Source organism: Centruroides vittatus, unplaced genomic scaffold (genome assembly GCF_030686945.1).
Source record: "Centruroides vittatus isolate TY-2023 unplaced genomic scaffold, ASM3068694v2 contig_4, whole genome shotgun sequence".
In the NCBI taxonomy this organism is placed as follows: Eukaryota; Metazoa; Arthropoda; class Arachnida; order Scorpiones; family Buthidae; genus Centruroides; species Centruroides vittatus.
Window position 1 is genome coordinate 1,032,463 of NW_027122214.1, and position 11,390 is coordinate 1,043,852.

At 28.1% G+C, this 11,390-nt stretch overlaps 1 long non-coding RNA gene across 2 annotated transcripts; it reads left to right on the top strand.

Moving 5' to 3' along the window:
* Window positions 1-4,376: 4,376 nt before the first annotated feature.
* Window positions 4,377-10,663, top strand: LOC136976242 (uncharacterized). Of its 2 annotated transcripts, none has more exons than XR_010880900.1 (2): window positions 4,377-4,455; window positions 10,166-10,663. It is a non-coding gene; the product is annotated as an uncharacterized lncRNA (long non-coding RNA). The 2 variants fall into 2 exon arrangements; XR_010880901.1 differs by lacking the exon at window positions 4,377-4,455 and adding an exon at window positions 9,808-10,090.
* Window positions 10,664-11,390: the final 727 nt, after the last annotated feature.

Sequence of the window (11,390 nt, forward strand, 5' to 3'; positions counted from 1 at the left end):
TACAAGTGGCCAGTACCTTGGCTATTGACGACAGACCACACCATAATGTTTAGAGGGTGTTTCACTCTTCTTACTATACAGTCACCGTGGTACTTCTCCCTAATTCGTCTCCTTACAAACTCTGATTTATCAGACAGAATCTGAATCGAAGACTCGTCAGAGAAACAAACATGAAAAAATCAGCAGAGTCGTTAAAACCTTCAAAATATGATTTAAAAAAAGGCATTTAATTTATAATTTGGTACAAAACCATAGGTTTACCTTTTCCCAACCTTGAACAGTTCAGTTTCTGTGATCTTTTGTCCATTGCAATCGCTTTGCCATCATAGTAGGCGTAAGCGCGGCTTTTTTATGGATGCCGACACGCAAGCCCAAGTTCTTTAAGACGACGACGAGTCGTCATTAGTGATATATTTATATTAGCATCCTGAATCTTTTTTACCAACAATTGCAGAGGTGTCTTTCTGTTCTCCATACAGATATTTCTTATTTGATGCTTATCTCTGAGTGTAGTAATTTTTTTCGGCCACATTTCCCCTTTAGGTTCGAAATTAAATCCACATTAGTGTCGAGTTTCTTCTTAATTCTATCAACAGAAGCCCTTCAAACGCTTGCAATTGATGCAATTTGTCTATTTGAACGCTCAGTATTTAAAATGAGAGTTTTAATTTTATTAATTTTCCCAGAGGTGAGATCATTAACTTTTCCCGTGACTAAAATAATCTAAAAATAATGAAAACATCATAATTGTAACAACTTTTATATAAAGCATTATAACATCATATTACACATTACATACCTTAACAACAATATTACCCCCACAACAAGTCAACAAAACAACGTTTTTAAAACACAAAAACTACGAATTAAGCAGATGGTGACAAACTGTTGAATGACAGCGTTATCGCAAAATGGCGTGCTATTAATGATTATTGTTGCTAACGATAAAATAATCAACTAATTTGAAACTTGTATGTGCTAGGACGAAAAAAATTGTAATAAGACTTGATTATGAATTTTGTATTGAAATGTTTACAGTATTATTGATTATTTGTCAGTTTTAACAAGTGGCTGTAATAATATGATCACCCACTGTACGTTTGTTTCTCGTTTTAAAAACCTTACCGTTTACGAAATTATGCCAGAAAACTATTTATTCTCGAGAAAGTATAATGGGAAATTGTTGCTAGCTATGTTTCTTAGAATGTTTATTTCCCAAGAAGCGTTCCTATTACACTTCTTGGGAAAAATAAGAAAATGTCATCCTGCCAGGATAGGTCCTTAGAGAAAAGTATCACTCGTCAGAAAGTAATAGGGATGCCAAAAAACTAATAATATACAGAAATGTATGCTTTATAAGGAATTTACAACTGTCTAGAAACGTCTCTTCAGTAGATAAATATTTAGACTAATTTTACATTAAATAAATATAAATAACAGGATATAAAAACGTGTTTTGTAAAGTTGTTTTCCAATAAATGACATTTTGTAAAATATTAATTTTCTGTCTTTTTGATATTTTAATCACGTTAACGAAAGTTTCTATTGACTATAGACTATGAAAAATAAATACATTCTCTCGAAGGGTTCAAAAATTAAAACTCTCATTTGCTTGAGTGTTTCCTAAGAAATAGAAAGAAAAATTATTTTTAAAAATTAATTATTTGTTCTATTATCCCGATTTCTTCAGAGAATAAACTTCCTTCTATATAAATAATAACCATTTTAAAAAAATGTATTTTTATCATAATGGAAAAGAATATATTCTTTTATAAATAAAATTCTCATCGGTACAAAGTTTATCCTGTAAGATCGAAAATAAAACATCGTATAGACTAATTTAATGATATATTTTTTTAAGTTTTTAAGATCCGTATACAAATTTAAGAGGTTATATTTTTAAAAAACACAGCGGCAACAGAAACTCTTGAAAAATGGTTTACAGACGTCTTACAATAAGTCATATTCACGTATGAAATTATTCATCTTGCGGATGTTTATAAATAAAAGAACGTACGCTTCGCCTATCACATACGACGTTTAGCGATAATTTAAATGACTTCATTTAGCTTTTTATTTTGTTTTATTTCATTTTTCCTATCGCTAAAATTTATTTATAAGTAATTTAGAAGTTTATTCATTCTCAAGTGAATATTTTTACAATTATCCAAAACTCTAGAGACTCTACAATAACTTTATTTATTAAATTATATAAATAATAACTTTAAATAACTTAATAAAACAATTTTTACGTAATTAAAACTCAAAAATAACATTTCTAATATTATTGCAGGACGTTTGTAAAATTTATTTTAAAAATTATTTATTTATAAATTATCTTTTCCGACATAGTTGTGACGTATTTCAAGATAAGGTTAGTAGGAGTATGCTTGTTTATCTGCATTTTTTTACACTTAAACAGAATTCCAGTATTAATAAATCTAGTGTAATTCTTCCAACTTATCTTTAATCTGAGTTAATTTCGATTCTTGTCACGAATAAGGTTTAAAACTTTTTTATTAGCGGAATACAAATTTGTCATTTTATGGGACAATATATAAATGTTTAGACTTTCTTATGAGTGTTGAAACGCGATTAAAATGGCAAACATTGTATTGTAAACCTATTTAGAATATGTTAAAGTAGTTCAGGAATATAAAGTTTATATATTATCTGCCGTTTTAACTTAAGAAAGGAAACGTAATTTATCTATTTTCGATTGGTCCGCTTCATTGAAAAGTGCCCTCATGAATCTATCTGCGAATCTATTTTAGTTTTAGAAATAATTTAATTAGCGCTTGACATTCTTTTGTTCACTTCTTTAATTTATTTTGGACTCTGATCCTATTTGAAATTCGTTTAAGGCAGTTCATCAGAATGATAATTACTCTATCTGTTCGTTCTACCTAAAAACAAATATCAATTTTCAATATGCCTTATTTCATTCTGACTAAATCAAGGGAAACGTTTTCTAAAAAATAATGACTCATCTTACGTTATTAGTCGGATTTTACGTTCTTTGTGATAATTTAGTTTATTTTGGTTTAACATTTTAAACCAGTCTGGCTGCTTTTAAATAATTTCTCGTTATTATTTTATTTGTAAATACGTTTGGTTTAATGCCTTTTTTTCATTTCTATTGTTTTTTGTTGTCTCATTTAAAGTTTAATTTTAGTCCCAACGCCCTTTTTGATAATACTGTAACTATCTTTTAATTGTTTCTGGTTAGTCTATATTAATTTACCTTAGTATTTTTCCTCTCAATAATCAATACCATTTAGTTTATATTTTTGCAACTTAAATGACGTATTTTTGTTTTTCTACTTGCGATTTTAGTATTATAGCCTTATTTGATGATATATAATTTGTTTTACTTTATTGAAAGTTTGATTTTTAGCACTATTTCTCTCCTCTCAATAATTTTATCCAAATTTTCTTAAATAATGCAGTTTATTTCCTAATTTTGAATCACTTTATCTTATTACCTTTTAAATTTATGTATTAAAATAAAATTGTTCACATACAAGGTAAAAAAGTGGGCTCATATACACATATAAACATTCACTCTAATATTATAATTTCAGCTATAAAATTATCAGCTTCTATATATAAAATTGCCTACTAAAATTTAATCTAGAATTAGAATAAACAGTACCTACTTCACCACAAGAAAATCATTATTCATCCCCTTTTATAAGGGGATAATGGTCGAAATAGGTCTGAATATGTGGTATTAATAGTTTGATCCGGATGAAGGTAGCTTTTTTATTGTGTGAGTGCTCGGTAATAACGATGCTTCAGTAATTTATCATTCTAGGCAACCTTGAGACGTATAAATCCAAAGGTAGATGAGCATTTTCAGTCGGGACGCTTCTGGAGCGTCATTAAGGCTAAAGGTCAGCGAAAGGTCACAACGTTCGACCGTCTTCATCGAATAAATTAAATCGAAATAACTTTCGATACGTTTCGGTACATAAATCACAATTACGCAATCATTATAGAGCGAGAGAACATCATTATTAAACAACAGCAAAATATAACGCGGCAGCCAACGCGAAGACGACGCGCCATGGCGTCGCTTCGCGTCGCTGGTATCGAGACAAAAGTTGTTCTTTTTTTACGCCTCTTTTATTAAAAAAAAAATTGGAAAAATCAAATTTCGTATTTATAAATTATCTTTATCAAAAAGAAAATTTAATTTTTCGATCAATTTTATCGTCGCATACGCACCGGAATTCACTTTTGGCTTCCGTCATACAGACAATATCCTTATCAGAACAACCTAAAGTTCCGGTAATGACAGAAAATGCATTATCAGCGAGGGCGGATGACGTAATTCGTTATCAGACATCGGTAAGTGACGTCACGGTTCGGCATTTATAACAGGAAAGTTTTGAAATCACTTATTCTTTTTTATATTAAAAATTAAAAAGAAAAAGAAGACTGTAACAGTTGGTAAGCATGCCATTTTCTTCATATATTTTCAGTTCAATTTAACATAAAAAAAGCTAGAAAAATAAAGAAAATCGGACAAAAAATGTTAACGAATCATCAAAAAAAGTATAACGATCTGAAAATAATTTTTAAAAGTGACTATTTTATTCCTAATTAAACTCCATTTAATTTCTTAGAAAAATTATAATTAAATATCTTCCAATGTTTAGTTCGTACGTATGTATCTTACGTTGCTTTTTTAATTTAAAAAAAAAACTAAGCAATCTGCACGAATTCATAGTGAAACTAATAGACTACTTTATTCTTGGTCTCTAACATATCATTTTGTATTTTTCTCTTTCATTTATTATCATCTTTTTTTTCTCTTCTTCTTGTTTCTTTTTCTTTGCTCCTCGTCGTATGACATCCCAATCAATTTTGATTCTTACTCTCTTTTATAATAATTATAGACTTTTCTTAAAAGATATATAAGGTACCGAAAGAAAAGAAAAAAATTATATTTTTACATTGTTTTTTATATAGAAGATATTATATAGGATTTTTAGAATGATATAAAATTTTACAAACCAAAACATTAACTTTTCTACGTAGAAAGGTTCAAAAAATTTATAATTACTTATGTATATTTTTTAGACGACGATGAAATTTTTAGACTTTTTATTCTACTAATCATGATTTTCAATTTTCAGGAGGATAAAAGAAAAAAGTTGCAAATCCAAATGTTAAGTGTTGCTTTTCAGAAAAGTTTCAAAAACTCCAATTACACACACTCGTAGAGACACTCCAGTTTTTGAAGTTTTTGTTCTCTTAAAAAGTTTTGTTAGAAAATTTAACCAATTTCTTTCCGTATCAAGCTTCAAAAACTATTTTTTTTGTTAGTTGTAGAAGATATGTTTTTGTTTTATCGTTGATGCTAGATTTTCGTGATATTATATATATATATTGTTTTAGCCCCTTCTTTCTTCAATTTTCAGTTTTAATTTTTAGATGTAGCTTAGTTTAGATTTTTTTTTTTTTTAAATAAAATGGTGTTTAAGATAAAAGTTTATATAGGCCTATACATTTGGGTCATTTTATTACATTTTGTATTAAAAGAACGTTGCTCTTGTCTGAAACATTAACAGTGTAATGATGAAAGACTAACAATGCATCGTCTGAACCATTATTAGGAATGAAAATAATATATCAGAACTAGAAAAAAAGTAAACAAAAGTTTATGTATAATAATAATAATAATACACACCCACATCACACTAATTCACGAGTGAAAAGATAAACTATAAAAAATCAACGTTAAATAGGTCATTCAACCGCAAAACAAAATCTAATCTGTAGTATTATAAAAAGAAATTCATTCATAAAAGCGTAAATAGATATAAATTCGTTATATAAAAATTTATAGTTATAGCCAGATTCGTACAACGAGGTATTTTTTACCTGTTGCTCACATGACTAATCCTAGCGTTACATGTAATCGACAGACTTTTTTTTTGACCTATTTTCATAGAGAAAAGTAGGGCAACTAACCTGCTGAATGACCTCTTGGTTAAGTTATGCCTGAGACAATTTAAGCTGCGTGTCAGGCAATGACAGCTGGACTCTATTTTGTCACGCCGTTTAGGCCAATAGAAATATAGCATTACTTCATTACAGATAGTTGACACACCCTTTACCTCTCACGATATCTGCTTTTGTTGGAAATTATTCCAAAGAAAAATTTTTGAAATATTTTCTAACATATTAATCATTAAAATATTTTAAAAAGTAGTCATAAAATAGCATATATATTAGGTAGAAAAGTAGGCTATAGTTTTCGAGACTGACCCACCGTCTAGCATTATAAGTGTTAACACGGATGCAAAATGAGAATTACATATGTATATATACATAATTTTAAAAACTTTTAACCAACTTTAGAAGCAAATCTTAAACGATATGTTAGTTAATAAAGAAGAAAGTTGTCCAATTAGCGTTACGGTCGTATAGCCTACAATATAAAAATCAATCAGAAACGACTAATCAATATTTCATACTATAGTAATTGTCCGAAAACGTTGGCATAAACGAAACATTTATCTTACGTTACGAAAACCGTAATCATTAGTTTGATTGAGAAATTAATGTAGTTGCCTTCCTCCGATACTAATTGACGTTTCAATCATCTTTGATATGGAGCTTTTGACAGAAATATCCAAAGTTTGCCAATGACAGGAAAATCCGTTTGTAAGCTCTAACGTTTGAAAACTCCCGTTCTCTTTATTGAAAGCCATATCTTAAAGCAGTTATAGTAATTGAATTTCCACACGGTAGATGTCAAACCCAGGCACTACCGAAATAAACTGTACTTTTACATGAAAATACGAGAGTTTATAGCTACTTTAAACTACAAATCTGTTTTTAAAAATATTCCTAGCAAGAACTATATAACAAAAACGAGAAAAATGTACATTTACATTTTGAAAATGTTAACATTAAATTATTATTATTTTTACTTTAAAAGGAAAGTAGATATTTTTTTTTTTTAAACAATTTCGATCATTCAAAAGCGTTAATTTAACACGAATATTCTTAAAAATTTTGATTTTACTGAAGTTGAATTTAACTTAAACCTGTCTGCGTTTGAGACTCGACAAAGTAAGAACATATTAATCCAATAATTCTTTCAGTATATCATGTTTACTCCAACTTCAGAAGTGAGAAGTTTTGAAATGCAGATGGAAAGAAATAAAAAATTAAGTCTAACGAATTTGAGTGCCAATGATTTAAATAATAAATGGCACATTATACTTTTCTTTTTTCTAATTTTTCCACATCCTTTCTACTTTTCTCTATTTAGAAAATTGTAATTTTGCAACTTTCAAACTGCATGTGTCAAAGATGTAGTGTAGACTGATGACGTCTAAATCAATCCTTCTTACATCTGCTTGAGAAGAGAGTTGATTCAATTAAGGAAGTTTCTACTAAGTTTTAAAAAGATAAAAAAAAAAAAAAATGGGGAAAAAACAAATCGATTTATAACCGTCTCTGGCATTTTAAGTATTTAACTTTCCAGGTGTTAATTAAAACTTCCTATTTGTTTGTTTGACAAAGAGGCGTTGTTGCCAAATAAACTTTTAAATATATTTGTGGGTGTAAAAATGTGGAGGTCAAAGTTATGTTTGTTTTTAAGAAAAATTTACAAGAAATGCAAACCTTTAGTGAATTCTATTAAATTTTAATAACAACAGTACCTGTTCTCCCAGTTTAATGTTATCTCTTCTTATATCACTTTATATGACATTTTCTTACTCGTAAATATACCGATACAGTATGAGTTGTTATAAAGATGCTCATGTTTTATAGCTAGAATAACTATAAACATACTAATTTCTATCATACTTCATCATAAATCTCATAGTTATAGGCTTGTAAACATTTATGTTTCTATATCATACTCTATACTTGAATACATAAGAAATTCTAATGATATACCACTCGTTAGAAATCTTGTATTCTAACGATTATAGAAATTAAAAATATTTAGAATCAAATTAATAATGCACTTTGTTATGAATAAACTAGCCGTATATCTGTACTATTTGCGGAATAATTTCCTATAATTGTTTATTATATTTCATTTTAGCTATAATATGGTGAATGTGATTCATTACATATTGCTAAATTGTTTAAATTTCCGTAACTATTCATGCATTTATATATTTTGAAATTGCATAAAATATATTACTGTTGTATAATGTAAATAACTGTCATGATATTCAGATTTCCCATTTCCGGCTGATTGTAACTGTTTCGAACACACTAAATTATCTACACATCTATTATATCTATTCACATGCTTGTTTGATATCGATAACAACTTCGAGAACATAATATATTTAGTCTATAATTGATAGAAGAATCTTTTAAAATACCCGTTATAGAGAGTAATAGGAACACCCTCTATTTTTGAAAGAAACTTTAATAAAAGTTATATTTAATAATTTAATTGAAACTTTGAATTAGTTATATATTTTTATATATAAATAGTAAAATTATATGTGTATCTATGTACGAATGTATGCATGCGTACTATTATATTATAAAATATAGTATATAGCCTAGACTTTTTAATGTATCAAAAAGTTTCTTACACAATTAAAAAGAGAACTTAACTATTATTATGTTTATTTTAAATTAAATATAATAAAATGCAGACTAATTAAAATATAATTGATATAAATATATATATGTAGGCCTATATATAACGATAAAGATAAAATTTGATATAGGAGAAATTTTCAATTAACTGTAAAACTTCTCGAGTAAGAAAACAGCAAAAATATGCTTTAAGAATTTTTTTATTGACCACGAAAAATATGTAGATAAAATGTTTTTGAATAATTAAAACAGCGTGACGTCACTTTATTAGCCGGAAGAGCATCGCGTCTGCATCAACCCTTCTACGTGTACTAGAGGACCTTTTTTGGGTGAATCACTCAGTCTGTCGCACTTCGTCGCCTCCGACGTACTCAGACTATTTGATGAGTCATACGAATAACCAAGCTTTAATTATTTTCAAGTAAAGCATTTTCCTCTGTTTAAATTCGATAATGCGAATTACTGGAAAGATGTAATTATGTTTCTCTAATTTTATTTTTCTGGCTAATATACACGTTTTAAGAAAAGATGCATTACAGCATATAAATTCATTTCTGAAATTTGAAAGTGGATAAAAAATGATTCAATGCATTAAAAAAATGCACTTTCTTTTACTGTTTGCGATTTTAAAATCAGATAGTTTTAAAAACATTAAACCAGGCTACAATACAGAACAATTGTAACAGAGAAACCTCCAATATAAATGCTTTCTCGTCAAAAGTAATTAAAATATTCCTAATAATTCCGCTACATGTTATAACACTCCTTAATGCAGTTAAAAAATTTCCTTCCAGCTCTATTATAGTTCGAATGTTTTCTAATAATCCCTAATAATTTCTTAAAAAGCATCGTTACAATGTAACTGGTAAATAGGCCCTAATACTTACCTTAATCAAATATTTCCTAATAATCCTTAATACATTAAATAATTCTAATGATACAGTTGGAATTAATCTTTAATGTCCATTAATTATAAAAATTCTCCAACAATCCTATTACAATTAGAAATAATTCCAATACGGAAATACGAATACAAATAGACACTTTCAATTCGTGGCTTTTAATCTAAATAATTAATACCTCGCTACACAAAATCTGTATCATTAATAAGTTAGCGCATCTATTAAATCTTCGATAACAAACTATAATAACTATAAATAGTAAATAATTATTACAATGATCTCACGCACTTCATATAGTCTCTGTACATTTAAACAAAGCTGTATTAATGACGCCCGCGAACTTTCCTCGCCTCGACTATTAAAAACTAGAACGAACGACCTTTATACTTAGAGGAAACTGTTGCAATGTCAGTGTTAATTCGTACGAAATCGTGTCGCAAAATTTCCACAAAGGTTGTTTTTTCCACAAATGACGTATATTTAATATTGTGCAATGCGTAGCGTGGAAGCGTAACTATGGTTATGCAACAGCTTAAAACCATTTAAAACTGGAGTAGGAGTTAAAAACCGTTCATTTAACGTTAGAACTTACCAGAGTGAGTCTGGGAATTTAGAATGAATTTTTTTATTATTTTTTTTAAAACAGCAATTTTAAACTTTTTATATTTCAGATTTATCATACAGTTTCCTTAGAAGATATCAAGATGGAAACGGAAAAGAATAGAAATGGAAGTATTCGTTGTTTTTCGGAAGAAATGACATTTGGGAATCTGGAAACACTTTATCTGAACGGATGGAACATTTTGATGAAAAGATTTGTGCAACCACTCATGGGGTTAATGGTAGTATTAGTGGGTTTGTCTTGGGTATTGTGCAACAGCGACACTACAGGAGTTGCCAGGAAATATTTCTTAACGGCAACACCACTGATTGCTTCTATAGCCATTTGTTTCTTCGCTCTCCATCCGAGAAGAATTTCTCACTCGATCTAACCTCTCCGATGAATAACAAACTGCATCGTTTCAGCAGCTAGTCTCATATAAAAAACACCGAGTATTTTTATAATTTATGATGTGTTAATTTTGTAAATATATACTTATTTATTTATATATGTCATATATTCTGTGATTTTTTAAATGCTAAAATAAATGCAACTATTTTTAAATGTTTTAGTGGGTAGCTTTTCTTTTCTTTTAGTAATAAATTTCACGTATCGCGAGAGATTTTGAAAATGTGGTAACTTTTTTTTGTGACAAAAATGTTTTTTTTTCGTATAAAAAATTAATTTCCGTATCCGGTCTCAAATCCTCACGCCAATAACTAGGATCGCGTGATCTCGACAGTTTTTTTTTTAATACATTGTTTTCAATACATTAAATATCAATTTTGACATATCGTATATATTTATTAAACTTCATTACACAGACAGACACACAGACGCGATCACGAAACAATTGAAATCCAATTCAAAAAAACATGTGTCAAAATGGACTTTTTTCACGAAAGTTTTAATATTTTTCCATTGACATAATATAAAAAAGGGGAAGAAAAAATAATAATAAACAATGGGAAAACTTTCATTAATGTTTGATGAATTAATTTTAACAAAGTAATTGGCTTTTATTCTTAATTAAATTAATTAATTATCGAATACAGTTATTAATTTTATAAACGATTATTATAATTAGTTTCCTTTTAATGTAGTTTAAACATTATATAAAAAACAAAATAGGGAAGAAAAACTGAGAAATAGAGAAATTTAAAAGGAAATTAATTAAAGCATTAAGTATAAAATTACATTAATAATTAGTCAATTAAAAATTATTATTCTATTAAGTAAAGGGATCTCTTAGATCGAATTACAAAACTTCTATTCGATTCTTTTGTTTCTTGCGC